Source organism: Rhincodon typus, chromosome 19 (assembly GCF_021869965.1).
Source record: "Rhincodon typus isolate 14 chromosome 19, sRhiTyp1.1, whole genome shotgun sequence".
In the NCBI taxonomy this organism is placed as follows: Eukaryota; Metazoa; Chordata; class Chondrichthyes; order Orectolobiformes; family Rhincodontidae; genus Rhincodon; species Rhincodon typus.
In genome coordinates, this window is record NC_063350.1 from 35960934 (window position 1) to 35981813 (window position 20880).

The window sequence follows — 20880 nt, forward strand, 5'->3', positions numbered from 1 at the left end:
TGCTAAGCCTCTGCAAGGACAGAATCTTTGATTGTGTAGCAGAAGACTGGGACTGCTCCTTCGGGGATGTTGAGACATCCATGTCCCACAACCAAGTCCCACACCATTCTGCATTCTACTGCAGCACTGATAGTCAACCTTCAGTCAATCTCACTCATTGCCTACCACTTGTAACCATTGACTGCAACACCCTTTCTCTCTTTTGTCATGCATGGTTGTGAGCAGTTGCTAAATGACAGTTGCCAATGTTTGGGAATGAGAGGCCCATGTGACTGGTGTCCATAGATTGTGCCCTGATAATGTTGAGGCTTTCTGCAGCCAGCAGGGAGCTGAAGTTGCCAGGTAACTGCTCTAATTTCCATGTTGAGATTTCTCAATGTCTAACTTGTTCAGCAAGTTTGGTAAGATAGGAAGCTGAATATCAGTGAGGTGAGTTGTGCCATAATAAAGTATTTAATAAGCTTTAATTCCTTGATTGACAACACGTCTAGTGAAAAACCTGGCTCATCTCTTGGCAAAAGCATGCAAGATGGAGTGAGATTCTCCTGATGTCGAGATAGGCCTTGCATGACTTTTTATCTGATGCTGCTACAAATCTTGCAAAAACCACATCACTCAAACACTTACAAAATTCCGTCCACTGTGTCTACTCTCAAGGGCACTGGAGAGAAACTAGGTCGTACAATTCCCAAACTGATTATCAGACCAGTTACCTAGCAGCTACAGCTCACTGATTGTACCTCAGGGCACCCAGGACAGCAACCTCCAACCTTATAGGGCACACTCCATGGACAGCAACCACCTACATTCCCTGTCCATAGATGGGCATTGCACACTCACCAGCCTCACCATTCCTCAAAACTCAACTCTGACTCACTTAGAATGCAGTTGTCCACTTCAATATTGCACTTTGGAGTGCGCTAATACCTTTCATTGGAATGCTGATGTCAGGCATTTGCATTTTGTAGGCAGGCACAGTCACCCATCTCATTGGTTTGACCAGGGTGCATCACTGGGCTCCTCAGTTGCTCTCTCAGCATTCACTCACTGTTTCACTCAGAATTTAAACATTCACAGCACTTCTGTAATCACCTTGCTGTTTTAGCACAAACACATAGCCAGGCAGGTTGTCGTGGTTGTCAGATGTAATCAGTAATGGGTGTGGACATATTACTGTTAGGAACCATGCTATTTCAATGTCACATCTTCTATACGTGCTAGCAGTGTATGCAGTAAACGCACTAAACGTCCTTCAGCCGAATGACCAGGCCTCAAAGTCTGAGGGGAGTAGTCCTCACTCATGTCAAGGTGTTGTCATCAGTTGGGGATCCCACCACATTCAGTCAAGGACATTTTCAGATCTCAGTCTACGGGCTTGGACACAGTCAATCAGCCGCTTGGGGCCTCCATGTTAGGGATTCTGTATAACTGCAATGGGCCGTGGTCAGTCCTGCAGATCCATTCCATCCAGTCTGGAGATTAGCAGTAAGTCAATTGGGGACCTGCAGAGAGATCTGTTAGGGGTCCAGTTGCTCATCAGTTTGGGCTATCCACCCATATTGGTCAGGGAGATGGGCAATGGACTGTCCTGGGATCTGCTCACTGAATGGCACAGTGGGTTGTCAGGGGCAACTGCTGCTATAGGGCAGCTGGGGAAGATGCTTGTGCAGATTGGAGGGGCATGCTGGGATGCAGAGAGAATAATAATTGTGAAGGGAAGCAATTCCGCCTATAAGGGTGCGAAAACACGGTACATCAAAGGACATGGGTTACCATGGTTATCATGGTACAGATTCCACCTACTGGCCCATTTGTCATGATATTTTTCTTCACCTCAATAATCCTGAATTTAAATAAAAATAGTTTAGAGGAACTATTTACCTGGAGCAGTGGACTCCGAAACCTGGACATGGTAAATATCATTGGAGAACACAGGGGGATTGTCATTGATATCTTTTACTTTGATCTGATAAATCAGTGATGAGTCCAAAATATTTCCAGTGCGTTTTTGCAAAGCATCAACTGTTAACTGAATGTAAGCATACAAATATTGGGATTTTAGAATGCAACCATTCAAAACAATATGATGGAAATAATAAACTTAACAGATAGTAATAAAATGTAACAAAATCACAAAACCTCTCTTTAAGTATTATGGTAGAAAAAGTATACCTTCAAATTGCAAAATGCTCTCTGGTACAAATTTGCAGCCATTAGAGGGATCCTTATTCATGTTTCATAGTGTTCTGCCTGGACACCCACAGGATATCTATTCATTTGACTAGTTTTCTTAAAGATGTTTGGAGCTGATTGGAATTGGCAAACATGCTGCATATAGATGCTGAAGCTGCTGAAATTCTACGGTTTGTGATGAGACATGAAAAATGCCAATTTCATCAGGTGCTGAAAAGCTCCCAGAATTGTGAAATATATATCATTTCCTCTTTGATTGAGTGTTAGCTTTTGTCTTATTATGCTCCACTGATCCACTTTAGGATATGCTCCTAAGTTAAAGGTACTAAACAAATACAAATTGTTGATTACACTTTCTAGGCTAGAGTTCCTACTATACGGAACAATCTCAAAAATGAATATATGAATAGCGCTACTGTTGTTATAAATAGAGCATAGAGGAAATTGTTGCATAGATTCTGAGTAAACAGAATGGCAACTGCTACAACATAATAAGAAGTTGTCAAGTCTCAAATTGCCTGATGTATTAAAGTGTAAGTAAAACCTTTTCTTTTAAATGAATTACCACAATCAGTAGTTCCAAAGTGTAACTGATAGTGGTAATAAATACAACTGAAAATAGCAATTCATGGATTTGTGATAAAAAGAATATTCATTTTTGCTGAGGTTTGGTTTGATCTTATAAAGTCTGGCATTATGCAGAAGTCAAACTAGATTGCAGGTCTTTACTTTGTTCACAATTGTTTTTGTTTTCTACTTGTTGGGAAACAGATTTGGGAGGAGACTTACAAATTCCAGGTGTACACAGACTAACAACTTGTGTTGGGCTGTGTGCTTCAGAGATATACAAAGATGGTTGTATATATTCAAGAACTCTCTTGACAATGCCTTTTAAAATGTCTGTCTGAGGGGTGTGTGGACTTTTTACATTAGATAGCAGTGGTGGATCAGCCATGAATATTTTCAAGGCAAAAACAAAAATGATTCCTGTAAGGCGAAAAAACCAAACATAATTGCAAGTAGATGGGAATGTGGTATTTGAAATGCAGTCAGATAAGCCATAATCTTATCAAATGGTGGAGAAGGTCAGAGGGATGAAATAGGCTAAATCTGCTTATATTTCGTATGTTCATATTTTTGGAGGATGTTTACTCTTGGGCAAGAGTCTAGAACAAGGGCTCATGGTTTAAACAATGGGTCACCCATTTAAGACAGGGACAAGGCAAAGTATTTTCTCTCGGAGGTGGTGAATCCTTGGAATTCTCTTCTTTAAACAGTGGGGTGGAGAAGATTCCGATGATTTTTATAACAGATGTAAATAAATTCTTGGTAAGAAATTTCATGAAAACTTACTGGAGTATTTGAGAATGTTGAGATTACAATAATATCAGTCATGATCTTAGCAAATGGCAAGGGTATAAGGGATTGAGTGACCTACTCCTACTCCTAACTTGTATGTTTGTATTTCAAATTGTTTCCCATTTCAAGTAATTTCTTATTTCAAAAAGACACTGAACAGCTACAGATCTATACAGAAATTCCAAGTGTCTAATGAGAACCAATTTTAGAGAAATCTTAAATGAATTTAAATATTAAGTGGAAAACAAAAATGCTTACCTTAAATATTGAGGTTGTTTCCCGATCGACATTACGATTAACGTACAAGTTTCCATTGTTCTTGTTTATTTCAAATAAGCCACGTTCCGGATCTTGATCAACTCCAGGACCCATAATTTTATACCACAATGAATAATTTTGTGTTTTGTCATTTTGAAGCTAGAAAATGGAACAACTCTATAATAACCAGATAATGTATAGCCCCTGAAAATTAGGAGGAATCTGGGAGGTCAGGGGTTGGGGTTGGTGTCATCAGTGACAGCCTCTGCACAGATAACTGCGTGCATTCTAATGCTCAAGAGTAAACATTAATATTGTGCTTAGACACGTCACTAACATGGTACCCATGTATATTTCATAAAGCAGTATGGTCAGATAATAATTTAAGCATTAGCTTTAACTATTTATTTTTAAATACCTATAACAGGATTGTCTGACTTGTAGTTTCAGCATTGCACTCCAATCACACAGACAAAGAATTTTTGAAATTTGTTATGGCAATTTGATAGTTTGGATGAGTACTTCCTGAGTATTGCTATGAAGAGCGATATGCTGTTGAAGCTTTTTGTCTTGCATTCATCAGGTCAGTTTTTTTATTTGTTTAGCCAATGTGGGCATCACTAGAATGGACAAACATTTTTTGCCCATCTTTAATTGCCCAAAGGGCAGTTAGGAGCCAATAACTTTGCTGTAGGTTTGTAGTTACATGTAGGCCAAACCAGGTAAGGATGGTAGATTTCCCTTCCTAAAGGATATGAGCGAATCAGGTGGGTTTTTAAGACAATCGACAGTGAGTACACGGTCACCATTAGGTCAGCTTTTTATTTTGTTTGTTTTATTGAAATTAAATTTCACCAGCTGCTATAGTGGAATTTGAACCCATGTCCCCATAAGAATAACCTGAGGTTCTAGATTACTAGCCAGTGACACTAACACTACATCACTACCTCCTCAGATGAAAGAATGCCATGTTTCAAAGAAAACAATAATTTATATTGCATGAGAAAGGGGATGGGGTGTGTTGGTTTGTGAGTGGACTTTGTTTAGTAAAGTTCCATTAAAATAATTGGAATTATTAGACAGAAAATCCTGTGGTACTGTTAACCACCATGTTTGAATTTTCTACTAGGAACACATGAATGGATAATGTTTAGTAAATTGCAACTTAAAACACGATTTCAAGATTGTGTTGATTTTTATTAGTTTTAATGGTGCATACTTTCAAATATTTTCTAAATTCTTGAGAATTTCTCTCTCTAACACTCAATTTTGATTGTGGGGTTGGTCAGATGTTTCCTCACAATGGAATATTCAGGCAGATCTGACAATAGTTTATCATTAATTCCATTTCCAATTGTATTACTTACCTGGGCAAATTTAGGGAATGGACCTTCATCTTCTTCTGTAATTTCAAATGTGGCTAGAACCCATGCTCATTTGCAACGTCATAGTTGATGTGGTTTCAATTCCTTTGAATTTCCCAATCTCAGGTCCTGCAATGCATTTTTAATGATTTTTGTTTGATATTGTTTTCATGTATTTTTCCTTTTGCATTTTGTAGCTGCTATCCTCTACTAGAAGTATTCCTTTTTGTAGGGAGAGAGGCATTCCTTAGCTGTCATCAGGGCTGCTCAATCACAAGTTGGACTAATGTCCCTTCTGACAGATGTGATGAATTCTAGCACATCACCCAATACCTAGCATTGATTGTTTCATTCACACCAGCTTCATAGTACCTACTGATGAAACTTGGGCACTTCACAAAAAAAAAGCTAAGTGATGATCAAATTGAATTGAATTGAATTGAATTGAATCTGGACTGTCTGGTAGGTAACCTAGATCTTCAGTCTATAGCTACAATACCAGTGACAGATACAAACACAAGATAACATGCGGCTATGCAAAAGAAAATCCACTGTGCTTGAGTATGATTATGAATGGGGTCTGAATTTTGAAAGTCCAACATTTAAATAATACGCCAGTAGTCTCATGAATTGTATTAAAACATTATAATATGTTGGGGCATAAATATCCTATGCAGAAGAGCATTAGAAATGGTTTTCAGCCCTGTGCTGCCCGTCGTTGAGTTACCAATCAATGTATTAAAACGCCTCTAGAGTCTTCTGGTACTTTGTAGGGAAGACTTTATTGTACTTCCCTTTGCACTAACCTTTCCTAACACCCTGAAAGCTGTTCCTTCTGATAACTCCTTCATATGTCCTGATCCACTGTGGGAGTTAGTGTGTAGATACACAGGATTGACTTGCCTTTTTTCAAACCGCTCTCATATCAACCTTTCTATTCATCTTGTAAGGAAAGATTGACTAAAGCTTGAAGCTAGGATTTGTTGAATACTTAGCACCAACTCAATCTATTGACATCTTGTGAGGAGATAGTCCAATTCATTCTCGGTAGGGAGTACACGATGGAAGCAGGGTAGCAGGGTGGCGGATCCTGCTGGGTGCCATTGTGCTGAAATATGGACCCTAAACCCAAACGTATTTAAAGGACAGCTCAGCAATTATAAGGGATGTACTTTTAACTCTTTTTTACTGAGGCTCAGTCTGTGGGAAGGACTGTTCTAGAATTTTGGCAGATGGTAATGCCAGCAAAGAAGAAGGGCAGATGAATAACTGACTCGTGTGCAAAGTCAGTTGTTGCAATGCAATGAAAACAGAAGTTGCTGGAAAAGCATGGCAGGTCTGGCAGCGTCTGTGAAGAGCAATCCGAGTTAACATTTCGGGTCCAGTGACACTTCCTCAGAAGAAGCTGAGACAGTGACCCGAAACGTTAACTCTGACTTCTCTTCACAGATGTTGCCAGACCTGCTGAGCTTTTCCAGCAGCTTCTGTTTTTGTTTCTGATTTACAGCATCCGAAGTTCTTTCAGGTGTTGCAGCACCTCTTGTCTGTGAACTGACCAAGAAATGGATTAGATGGAGCACAGAAGAGAAGCTCTGCAAGAGACAGATAAGGCAGAGGGCAATCTATAGACCTTTGATGGAGATGCCAACAGGAGAAGGCTGATGTACATGCACAAGATTTTTGGTGCATCAGCAGACCTGCCAGACAGTCTCCTTGTCACTGTGAAGATGTATGAAGAAGCCTGTCTCCAACATGGCAGAAATCATGACAAAGGGCATGGACCACATGCTTTCTTCTGTGGAAATGGTGGCCAGCTGATGGCTACATTGAGAAATGTAAAAATGAAAGCCTTTAATAGCCATTGTCTCAGCTTCTTCTGAAGCACAATGAAAAGCTCTATAATATTCCAATGCTGCAGTGGAAATTTAAACAGAGATTGCAAAATCCATTCATGGTGTCATTAGGTTGAGATTGATCCCATTTTGCGTGCAGATCTCTGACCATTTGAGATTCCATGTCCTTGTTGCGTTTCAGCAATCTGTCTTCTAACTGATTACTAGGATTACTGATTGGCAGTAGTGCTATGGAGCATGAGCCCGCCATTCTCTTTCAAGATGACTTATGTTCCTACCAGTGCCTTTCCCCAAGACCCATGCTGTGGTCTCTTGACCAGTCATGCAAGACTGCTATTTCCCATTCTGAAGTGGTACATATTTTCTTATTATCTTTGTAGTGATGTTTCTTTAAGAGTGCAACATTACCAATTATCACTAATAAGCCATTACCAAGATGCTTTCACATGACCACAGGTCACAACTCTGTGCACTGTTGCGCATGAGGCAGAGGCTGTGTCTAAATATTGCTGTCAACTACATATATTAGTTTAACTATGTACAGGGAGCAATGGTGAGCCAACTAAGGGAAATGTATAAAAACTGTACAAAAGTCAATTGTGCACAGCAAACATGAAATAACGTACCCAGATAATGATAGTTAGATGGAACACCAGGACAACAATCAACACAGTGAGGAATTGTGAATGATGCAGGACATGGTGCAATTATCAGCGAACATCTCTGTGTCTACTCTTAGGACAGAAGGAAGTTCATTGATGAAACAACTGAAGATGGTTGGGCCCAGGCCTGAGGAACTCCTGCAAGATGTTCTGAAATTGTGATGACTTCAAACAAACATGACCATCTCTATTTGTGCTAGGTACGACCCTCTAATTTGACTGACTCAAGTTTTGCTCTCCTGTTATTTACAAAATTAATTGTTTACAAAGGAAAATAGTGATCAGTCAGTAGCTGCTTTTGTAATTTGCTAAAGTAAATTATTTAAAATGTGAAATGCTGATCAGTCAATTTTTTAACTGTTAACTAGAACTTCCAATTTCTCTTTAATGTATTAAAATCAGACATTATAGTCATGTTAATGAATTGCCATCCTGAAATTAATGCACTGGCTACTTTCAACGAAATCTGCACTAGTGGATTGCAAATTATAGACAACCTTCCTGAATTCCTGGGTAACTTCACCTTTAAAAGAAAAAAATTCATTCATTTAATTGGGATGTAAGCACCTCTGGCAGGCCTGCATTTATTACCTACAGGGGATTCTGCTGTAACTCGATAGTTGCATTCCAGCACAACATCACGTAATAGAAAATCACGCTATATATATAACGGGACCTGTGGGAAAAAAAGTGTTGGGGCAGACCACCAAAAAAATTCACTCAAAATTCTCCCTCACCACTCTCCTACAAGTGTTGGTGCCAGTCATCAGCATTAGCTTCATCCAGTCTTCAGCACTTGCTTCTTCCAGTTGCAAGTAGCATTATTAATTCAATAGAAGTGAGACAATCAATAAAGTGCCAGAGATCAGTTTACAACTAAGAACATCGCGATTTGAAGAAGCAGACAGTAATGAGCAGATTTACAGATTCACAGATTCCTCTTCACACACCAACAACACATTGTAAATCCGTCCACAAAGTTCAATGACCCTTATCATCATGATCACGAATAGCAAACCCTCAGCCACATTCTGCTACCACCAGCAGCATTAATCACCTATCAGCAGTAAGTCTGAACTACCATAGACAGCATCCTTTCGACAGCAAAATAACACCTATGGTCACCAACAGCATCCAGCTACCAACAGAATCACAAGGACACCAGCAGTATGAAGCATTTCCTGGAATAATATCACCCAGTGCTCAACACCAACACCATTCAGCAGCATTAAACCCCACAGCAAAAACAGTCACTGAGAGTAATGGTCTAATCTCCAGCAGCATCACTCAGTCATTGGAGCAAATCCCAATCACAAACCCCTTTACAAACATTAGCAACAGCAAAGCCCAATTAGAAACAATATCAAGACAAATGCCAACAACATCACCCTGATGCCAACAGCTAAATGTATTCATGGGTAACACCATTTACCTGTCAGAAACATCAACAACATTTAGTCACTGGCAATCACATCAGCTGCTCACCAGCAGCATCTCCCAGTCACCAGCAAAACTACCCAATGTGCAATTACACTACGTTGTCACCATCCCTCTTCAACTGGACATTGACGATCATTTATTTCCTCAAGCTGTTTTCTCGTGATTGCTCTTTGGGAAACCTATTGCCCAATTTGTACTGAGGCTTAATTTCATTATTTTTATCAATCTGACTGGTATTCCAATCAATTGTGAATTTGAAAGGTCAAAATTTTTTACATGACAGTCAAATTATCCAGGCTTGTGTGTAGTGATCTTGATGTAACTTTTTGAAATAATACAATAGGAACATTATGTTCTTATATTCTCATGCAGTTGTGTTTCTGATTTGTTGTTGCAGTTCCTCTAATACTAAACATTGTGGAGATCGCGTTATAGCCAACACAAAGTTTGCATTTTACAAATACCACTCCCCTATTCGTCAATCGTTTTGTCATCAATTTGCATTGACGGAACATGCGTTATAGGAGAACTCCCTATTATCTAAATGTTCTTGAGAAAATGATCATGCGTTGCCCTTTTGAACTTCTGCGATCCATCTGCTGTGAGCTAATCCACACTGCAGTTAGGAGGGAGTCTTCAGGTTTTTGATACAAGGACAGTGTAGCCATGATGATATAGGGCTGCCCAAGAAAGCATAATGATGGCTTGCTGATAGTCCATTCATCTATTAAAGTGTTGAAACAGTTGCAACCCAGAAAAAAAGAACATTGCCTGATTAAAGCTCTTCCATTCTGTCATTACATAATATTTATTTACAGAAGATAAATAAATTTCAAGTACTTTCAGTTTCTGCTATAGATATTTCAAATGGTTTGAATGATCGACACATCTACTAAACTGAATTAAAAGCATTTTGTTGTGAACTAATGACTTTTTTAACACACATTCTATTGACATTATAAGGTTTATTGGAAACAGTGCCTCATCTTTGAATAGGCCTGGAAATACCTTAACTTGACCTGGGTGATATGAAGGGTAATTAGCGTCAATGAAAAGATGTAGTTTGGAATGAGAGACATTTCAACAAAACTTACCTTTCAAAAGGCTCCCATCATCAGAACAATGATTCCTGACACCCCTGGAATTCTGTGAACCAAATTCTTTGAAAAGTTGACCCAACAAAAAATTACAGAGATGTGCCAATCCCTATGTTGGAGCTGACCAGGTTAAAAGCATCAGTTGTGGGTTTGCAACCCAAAGCATCCTTAAATACACTGTCAAAAATCAGGAATTTCAGGAATGATATTGGAAATCCCAGAATTAGGTCCGTACATCTATTTTCACTCCTACATGGAATCTCCTGGCCCCCGTGAAAATCCAGCCCATCTACTTTCAAGTCAATACAGTGTGTCACCAAGAGGAAAGCTTGCAGGTAATAGTGTCCTGGGTTTCCACTGTCCTTATATTTGAAGGTGGTAGAGTTCACAGTTTCAGGAGGGACTGTTAAAGGACTGTTAAATGCAAGTTGCTGCAGTGAATCTTGTTTGTGGTGCACTTTACACCAGCAACAAAAGCAAGCGACAGCCATGTTAAGCCTGCTATTGGCTGCCAAAGAATGCAACAGTCCAATGACACCAGAACAAGTCATGGGAGTAAAATGAAAGTCCATCATTCTTGTGGGCACAATTAAGTCTAAGCAAAAAAAGAAGATAGGGCATAAAGATTCTTGGACTTTAAGACAACAAAGGACATCAGAAATTATGACTAGCTATAACTATGAGTGTATATCTGGAACAGTGAAATTGGACTTATTCCATGATTTATTAAATAAAACAAAATAAAAATTATTGAAATGCAGTAAGAATATGAAAGTAATACATACCCTGGCATTCTGAATGATTGATTGGACGACTGGATGTATCCCATTCTTTACTTCATTAAGGTTTTCTTGATTATGTACCAAACAGTTCATGACAAGTTTGCAAAAATCATAATTGAAAATGTCACCAATAATGTTGCTTTATTTAATTTTACTGCTGGACATTATAGTGTACATTTTAAATGCAAACTCCAATATAAAAATGTCATAGCAATTGTTGAAATATGTTTACACTTTATCTGTGGGTAGCTGCAGAAAGGCTATATAATGCCAACCATATTTGTCCTTTAAAAGTGGTAATGAACTTTTCCTTTGAAAGATGAATTCATATGGTCATGGTGTTTTCACATTGTTGTTAAATATGGAATTGGAGTTTTGTTGTTCAACAACAATGAAGGAACAGAGATATATGACCAAGTCTGTAGTACCCAGCCTCATTCTGATCTTAACTCATGATCAAAGAGGATACTGCAAAATCTTTCTAGTCAGGATCGCTAATCATCTTGCTATTGAAGAACAAAGAACGTGATTCTGACCAGACACTGATATATAAGTATCATCTGTCACTTGTCAGCTCCGGTTTCGATGTTATTTAGCTACTTCATTGAACAATGGAGTTGTGGGTCATGTCAGTGAATAACAACTTCCTTAAGACTTTATCGAGAGAAAATTATTAATGAAGTAGTTGAAGATGGCAAGGACAAGGCAGATTTATAGAGTAAGTACATTTGAGATTTCTTATAGTAGTGGTGGCTGATCTCTGACATTTATGGCCATCTTTATTTGAGTCAGTATTACAGAATTGTAGAAGTGTTACAGTGCAAAAGGAGGCTAGTCAGCCCATCCTAGCTGCACCAGCTCTTCAGATAGACATCATGACTAAATGTCACTCTCCTTTTTTTTCCCATCCTCTTGCACATTGTTCCTAGTTAAATAATTAGCCATTGCCCTCTTGAAAACTTCAATGGAACCTATCTTCATCATACTTCCAAGCAGTGCATTCCAGACCAGAACAACTCAGTAATTTTTGTTTTATAACACCACATTTGCATCTTTTGCAAATTACTTTAAATCTGTACCCTCTCATTCTTGAACTTCTTATGTGTGTAAACAGTTAATCCCCATTTACTCTATTTAGGTTCTTCATGATTTTGGAAACTTTTCTGAGCCTTTTTCTCTAGAAGGACAACTGTTCGAACTTCTCCAATCTATCCTCATCACTGAATTTTCCCATTCCTGGAATCATAATTGTAAATCTTCTGCTATGAGTCCGGAGATAGGTGATCCCATGGGTGTCCCGTTGATTTGCTCGTACGTTTGGCTGTTGAAAGTGCAGTGGGTGGTCAGGCATAGGTCCAATAGTTTCAGCATGTTGTCCTTGGAGATGGTTTCACTGGGGTCGTGTTCTTGTTCAAGTAGTGTTGTCATTGTTTCCCTTGCTAGTATTATTGGTGTATTTATACACCAAGGTTCCTCTACTTTTCCTCTCCATTTAGAATTTTACTCCCTTTTTGTATTGCCTGTTCAGGTTCTTCTTACCAAAACACATCACCTCAAAATTCTTGGCGTCGAACATTGTTTGCCACCTAATTGCCACTCCACCAACCTGTCTATGTCCTGTTGAAGTTCTACATTGTACTCTTCACAATTTATAATGCTTCTAAGTTTCATATTGTTTGTAAACTTTGAAATAGAGCTCTGCTCACCAAGATTTAGATCTTTAATATTTATCAGGAAAAGCAAGGACTCCAATGCTGACTGCTGAGGAACTCCATTACAAACCTTCCTCCATTCCAAAACAAAATTATTGACTATCATTTTCTGTTTCAGTGAATTTTTATCCAAATTGCTCTTGGCCTTTTTATACCATTAGATGTGACTTTTCTGACAAGTGTGTTATGCGGCAATATATCTAATGCAGCAATATATCTAATGTACAGCATATCAACAACATTACCAACATGAACTCTTTCTGTTTACTTCTTCAAAAAGTTCTAGCAAATTGATTAAGTGTGATTTTCCCTTAAGAAATCCCTGCTGGCTGTTTATAATCAATCTACTTTTTTCGAGGTGACTACTCATTCTATCTCAAATAATTTTTTCTGGAAGCTTCCCCACCGCAGAGTTTAAATCTGGAATTAATGATTCTTACATACTTTCTTGAACAAGAGCATGGTGTATGCAATTCTCCAATCTTCTGTCACCTCCCCTATGTCAAGGGAAGACTGAAAGATTATGATCAGTACACCTGCAATTTTCAGTCTTACTTATTTCAGTATACTTGGGTGTATCTCATCCAGTGTGGTGTCTTCTCGACTTTAAGTACCACCATTCTATTACCTTCCTTACTGATTTGAACCCTATGAGTGACAGAAGCTCCTCATCTAGTGTTCTTAATGCTTCAATCATGCCCCTGACTCATTTGTAAATCTCCTCTTAGGTTCCTAATTGGTTCTACTTTTACCATTCTTTTTTATTATTTATATTGCCAAAGAAGAATTTGGGACACCCCTTTATGTTGGCTGACAATCTTTTCTCATAATTCCTATTTGATTCACTGACATATTTTACTTTAGCTCCCCCCTGAAACTTTTGTATTTCTCTCGGTTCTCAATTGTATTTTCTACTTGACATCTGTCATAAGATCACTTTGTCTTCTTTATCTTAATTTATATTTTCTTTGTCATTGAGGAACTTCTGGATATGTTTGTCCTATCTTTTCTTTTTTGGATGAATATACATTAAGAGTATTCAAACCATCTTCTCTTTGATGATAGTCTATTGTTCAGTTGCAGTTGTTCTCAACAACCTTTCATTCCAGTCTGGCACAGTTCTGTTCTTACTCCACTGAAGTTGGCTCTCCACCAATTTATTTTTCTAACTCTGGATTGACCATTGTCATTCTCTGCCATCATCTTACTATATAATGATCACTGTTTCCTAAATGTTCCCCCACTGATACTTGACCTACTTGGCCTACATTTTTTTCAAGAACCAAGTCCAACAGTGCATTATTTCTTATTAGATTGGATATATACTGCTATAATAAATTCTCCTGAACATAATTTTGAAACATTTACACTCACCAGCCCTTACTATGTCCCAGTCTATATTTAGATAATTAAAGTCCCTTATTATAACTACCCCATAATATTGGCATGTCTCTGTACTTTCCTTGCAGATTTGTTCCTCCGTATCCTTCCCATCACTTACTTGTCTATACAGTACACTGGGCAATGGAATTGCACCCTATCTGTTCTAGCCAAATTGATTCTGTTCTTAAACCCTCAAAGACATCCTCTTTCTCCAGCACTTCAATGTATTCTTTATCTAACACTGCCATGCCTACTCCTTTCCTTCCCTTGCTATCTTTCCTGAATACCTTTTACCCAGGAATATTTAACACACAGTCTTGCCCTGCCTTGAGACAATTCTCTTATCACTGCAACATCATATTTCCACATGACAATCTGAAAATGTAACTCTCCAATCTTGTTTACTATAGTTCATGTGTTGACAGTCAGGTACAGCATCCATGCTTAAGACATCATTACTTTCTCCCATGTTCTGAATTTCTTGATTAATTTACAATTCTCAGCTATTACCATCTGTTTGTCTAATTATTTTCTAAACCCTGGAGTTATTTTCTAAAATTGTCTCCTATTTATCCCATCCAGCCAAATTAGTTTAATGCCTTCCCAACAACACTAGCAAAATGCCCATAAGGCATTCAGTCCTAGCTCTGCAATCTATCCAAACCTGAATCAAGGGATACAGTGAATCGATAAGAAAGTGGAGTTCACTGTATTGAGTGGTGGAGCAAACATGAGAGGCCTAAGGTCAATCATTTCTCCTATTATTATGTTTTCATGGTTTACATCAACATCACTGCACTGCACTGTCCCCATAGAGAAACATGAAGCCAGATAATACGAGCTCGAATAGGTTATTTGATCCTTTAAGCATGATCTAACATTCAACGAGATAATAACCCACCTTCCAGCTCAAATCCACCATCCTGCATTACCCCTATGTCATTTAATTCCTTCAGTGTTCAAAATCAATGGGCCTCTATCTAAAATTTACTCATTTGCTCAGATCTCCCAATGGGAAGATAATCATTGCAATAGCGTGGACTGGAGATGCAAGTCAAGACCCTGCAGAAGTCCTGACTTATCTGACTAACTGGTAATAAACTAGTAAGTTAAGCTTTCTGATGAGCAATTACCTGGAATCTCAAACCATCCAAAAGAGCTGTAATCACCCTACAAATCACCACACTACATTACCACCACCCTGCTCGCCTATCCGGCTGGCACCCTACCATGCTACCACCTCACCTACCCTTTAGCTGCATACCACCCTACAAAAGGAGATAACATTGCATTGTGCCACAATTTGTTTTGTTCTTGCCCACTCAGTTAACCTGTTTATGTCTGTCTGTAGCTTTTCTGCTGCTTCTTCACTGTTTACCTTGCCACTTAATTTTGTATCTAATTAAAAGTGGATGTGATATTCTCATTCCAAGTGATTATCTAAGTGATTACTATAATTTGTAAATACCTGAAGCCCCAGTACTCATCTTTGCAGTACTCCAATAGTTATAATTTGTCAACTTGAAAATGTCCGATTTCTATGTTTCTGCTTTCTATTCATTCACCAAACTTCAATCCAAGCTTTATTAGCTCAAACTCAGAGTAATCTGTTGTGAAGCAATTGACTGAATTGTTTTTCAAAATTCAAATACAAAGGAAACTGTTACCCTTATCCATCCTATTAGTTGCATTCTGAACAAAACTCTGACAGCTGATTTCCCTTACGTTAATCATTCTTGACGTTCACAAATCTGATTAATCACAGTAAAATATTCTCGCATTTTCTTTTATGGAATTTGGATGCCATTGACCAGTCTACCATTTTTTGGAACAAAAACAAAGTTGCTGGAAAAGCTCAGCAGGTCTGGCAGCAGTTGTGGAGGAGAAAACAGAGTTAATGTTTCGGGTCCGGTGACCCTTCCTCAGAACTACCATTTTTTGCCCATTCCTAATTGCTTTTGAACCAAGGAGATTGAGAGGTCATTTTAGAGGATGTTGCTGTGAAACTGCAGTTATATTTCAGCCAAGCCGACATTTTTCCTTCCCAACAAAGCAATAGTATATCAGCTGGGTTTTCACAACGATCAATGAATAGTTTTCGATTTAAATTCCATCAGCTGCTTTTTTTCACCCATTCATAGGATGACGGTGTTGCTGGCCAGGCAACATTTATTGCCCGTTCCTAATTGCCCAGAGGGCAGTTAGTAGTCAACCACATTGCTGTGGATCTGGAGTCACATTTAGGCCAGACCAGGTAAGGATGGGAGTTTCCTTCCCTAAAGGACATTCGTGAACCAGATGGGTTTTTCCGACAATCGACAATGAATTCACGGTCATCATTGGCTGATCTCATCTTTTATTTTCCCCCTTTTTTTAAAGATAGTAGGCCTATGTTTGCTCCCTTCCTAGAACATAAAGAATTTAGAAAATCAAAATTGTCTTTGCATCTACTTCGTTTCAAACCCAACTGTGCAGGTTCTGGGATCCATTGGATTTGTTACCGTTTAGTCCCATTCATTTCTATCATACTAGTTCTTCAATTAAACTGATTTCTTTAAGCTCCTCATTCTCACTAGAATCTTGGCTCCTCATAATTTTCATTATATCCCTTGATTATCTCAAAAATCTGTACACACTGACTGAACAGGTCTCTGGCATAGAGTTCCCAGAAATCACAATACTTTGAAGACATCTCTCCACGTGCATCACATTCTTTAATGACTGACCACTTATCCAAAAACTACAATACTTAGTTCTTGACTCTCCAGCCAAAGAGAGCTGGTCCAGGAGACAGTTCAACAGAAAATACATCCAGAAAGGAAGCTGCAGTGAAAATGGATATCACAGTAAAGAACAGTACAATCAAAAACATGAACCTTGTCCCAGAAGATATATGTTTGCCTGGGAGCAGACACCAGTCACTGAGTAGAACTGAGATTCCAGTTTTCTTTTTATTTAACCTATTTTTCTAATCAACCTGCTCAGAGATGTTAATACACACCTCTGGAGTGCATGGGAAAGAATCCAGCTTTCACACCGTCACATAATTTTATTCAAGTGTGCAATAAGTTGCCAGTTAATTTACATTTTTGTGAAATTCGTCTGTTTTCTGTAACATGATACTTTCTATCAACACTGTTAACCTACCATCCCTTTGTGAATAGCTGGGAGACAAACGAGACTCTTAAGAATCAAACATCTGAATCCAACATATATAAATCTGCCAACATAAACTGATATTATTTTGATATCAATTAGCATTATTAGTAATGGATCAATTATTTGGGTTAAACATAAAGAAACCACAAAAGTTCAAGATATACAACACTTACTGCTGAAAAGCATAATAATATACGATGAATTCCCATGTTCAGTGGTGATGCAAGGAACTTGTAACAAAGACCAAATAACAGAACTAGTGAGGCTTACACAGTGAATCAGACAATTACTGTTCTTAACTCTGGGAAACCAAGGTGAGTGTATATGTGTACGTACATTGCCTGTATCATAAAATTTAACAAATGCTAAATGTCAAAAGTTACCACACCTACCATTTTAAATGCCATAAATTCACACACTTTATTGCTAGTTAGGTATCTGACACTTCTGGGAACCCATCATGACGTTCAAAGATTTTCAAATCAAGCTACTTTGAGCAATTTGTATCCAATGTATGGTTTCTGTTTACCTACTGTAGAATGTGTGAGAGAAAGGCAAAATAACTGTAGGCTTGTCAGTTTGATTTCAGCAGTGGGCAACTTATGAAAATCAGTTCTGAGAGACGGCATAAAGCATTACTTAGGCACAGATTAATCAGAAAATGTCAGCATGCTTTTGGTAAGGGAATGTCATATCTTATTAGTTTAATGGAATTTGTGAGGAAGTAACAAGGAGGATTGATGAGAACATTGCAGTGGATGTAATCCACATGAATTTCAATGACATTTGACAAAGTTCTATATAGTAGAATGTTCAGAAAAGCAAAGGCCCATGGGATACAGGGGGAAATGGTGAATTAGACCCAAGATTGACTTAGGAATAGAAAACAAGGGGTAATGGTTGATGGATATTTTTCACTTGAAAAACTGTTTCTGTGGCATTCCAAAGAGCTCAGAGTTGGGTTTCTTGCTGTTTGATGTATATATAAATTATTTGGACATAAATGTTGGAGGCATAATTGAAAAATGACACAAAAATTGATTGTATAGTTGATATTGAAAAAGATACCTGATAAATCCAGAATAGTATCAATGCTTTTTATTGAGTGGGTGGAAAAGTGGCAAATGGAATTCAACTTGGAGAAGTTTGGTGTAAAGCATTTTGAAAAGAGAAAATTATGGAAGACGCAACAAATGGAAGAATATACTTAGAGGGGTAAATTATTCATCAAACCTTGAAGTACACTTCTACAAGTCCTTGACGGTGGCAGAATGAGTTGATAAGGTGTTAAAGAAAGCATATGGAAGGCTTTTCTTTATGGACAATGTATAGAATACAAAAGCAAGAATGTTATGCTGGAACTGTCTAAAATGTTGATTGGGTCAAGATAGAATTTGTGTGCACATTTTAGGTAGGACACAATTGTTCTGGAGAGAGTATAGACAGGATTTACAAAAATGTTGTCAGAGCTTGCAAATTGAAGTTATGAGGAAAGACTGGATAGGCTAGGATCGTTTTCCTTAGAACAAAGAAGACTGAGGAGTGACTTAATTGAACTGTACAAAATTGTGAGGGCCAAGAGAGAGTGGACGGGAAAGACCTGTTTCTTCAGCAGAGAAATCAATTACCAGGAGCACATATTTAAGTTGGTAGGCAAAAGGATTAGATAGGACATGAAGAAATCTTTTCGATTCAGAGGGAGTTAGACATCTGGAATTCATCAAAATAAAACAAAGAACAGTGGATGCTGGAAATCAAAAAAAAACCTAGAAATTGCTGGAGAAATCCAGGAGGTCTGGCAGTATCTGTGGGTCTTAACCTGTAACATTCACTCTGCTTTCTGTCCACAGACATGCTAAGTTTCTCCAGCAATTTCTGTTTCTAAATCTGAAATTCATTACCTGGTTTGGTGTGGAGGTAGAGTTCTTCAGCTCATCTAAAATATACCTCGATGTGTACCTGAAGTGCTGTAACCAGCGAGGCTACGGAGCAGTTGCTGGATGGTAGGATCTGAGTGGGCAACTTTTGTTTTCAACTGGGCCCTTCACAATGAGCTGACCAGTCTATTTGCTGTCCCATAACCTTTTAATAGTTCTAAAACCTTCCCTTCATCTGCCTAGCTAGGACTCCTTTATCCAGTTGTTTATTGGTGAGTCAAGCTAGCTGGTCCAATACTGGGTCCAGGTTCTTTGATGTCATTTTGTTTCATTTATTATTGTCACATGTACCACGATATACTGAAAAGTGTTGTTTTGCTATTTTAAATCCCCTCTTTGCCCTCCTGATTTCTCTGTTAAGAATGCCCCTACACATCTTATACACTTCAAGAGATTCACTTGATCCCAGTTGTTTATACCTAAAATGTTCCTCAATATCTTTATTCATCCAATGTTCCCTATTCTTACCAGCCTTACCCTTCACTCGAGCAGGAACATAATGTCTTTGAACTTTTGTTGTCTCAATTTTGAAAGCGTTCCACTTGCCAGTCATCCCTTTACCTGTGAACAGACTACCGAATCAACTTTTGAAAGATCCTGTCTCATAAAGTCAAAATTTGCCCTACTCCAATTAAGAACTCTATATCATATACAAGGCCTATTCTTTTTCATAACTATTTTAAAGCTAATAGAATTATGAACACTAGTCCCAAAGTGCTCTCCCACTAACACTTCACTCACTTGCCCTGTCTTATTTCCCAAAAGAAGGAGACATTTTGTTCTTTCTCTAATAGGTATATCTAAATATTGATAAAGAAAATTTTCTTGAACATATTTAACAAATTCCTCACCATCCAAGCCCTTAACGCTATAGCAGTCCTAGTCTATGTTTGAAAAGTTAAAATCTCCTACTATTACATCTTTATTATTCTTACATATATCTGAGATCTCTCTGCATATTTGCTCCTCAGATTCCCACTGACTATAATACAATCCCATCAAGGTGGTCATCTCCTTTTTATTTCTGAATTCCATCCATATATCTTCACTGGACAATTCCTCAGTATGTTTTCCCTAATCAAAATCACCACTTCCCCTCCTCTCTTGTTTCCCTTTCTATCCTTCGTATAACATCTAAACCCCAGAACATTGAACTGTCAGTCCTGTCCTACCCTCAGCCACATTTCTGTAATAGTTATTATTTCCTAGTCCCATGTTCCCATACATGTCCTGAGTTCTTCTGCCTTATCTGTAAGACCCCTTGTATTGAAATAAGTGCAGTTTAATTCTTTGGAGTTACCTCATTCTCTGACTTGCTCTTGCCTGCCTTTTCAAATTAATTTGCTCTCATTAACTTCAGAACCATCCTCACGTGTCTCCCTTCTAAATTCTAGTGAAGTCAAGTTTAGCCTTTCCTCATAAGATGAATCATTCATTTCAGGTATCAATACAGTAAACTACCTCAGAATCACCTTCAATACATTTCCGTCTGTTGTGTGAGAGCTTCTAGAATAACTTATTGATGATGACTTGGAGCTACACACCAGTGAGCATAAATGTGGGTGGAGTTGGAATACACTAGAAGAATACACCAGACTAGACACTATACTAGACAAAAATGTACATTAATAAGGGAGTGACAGATTGTGGAAGGTGGTGGATAGTGTATCAGTCAAGAGGG

The 20880-nt window shown here is 38.3% G+C and overlaps 1 pseudogene; it reads right to left on the reverse strand.

Moving 5' to 3' along the window:
* The window catches only part of LOC125485511, a 31795-nt pseudogene extending 24518 nt beyond the window's left edge, over positions 1-7277 (reverse strand).
* Between the last annotated feature and the right edge of the window lie 13603 nt (positions 7278-20880).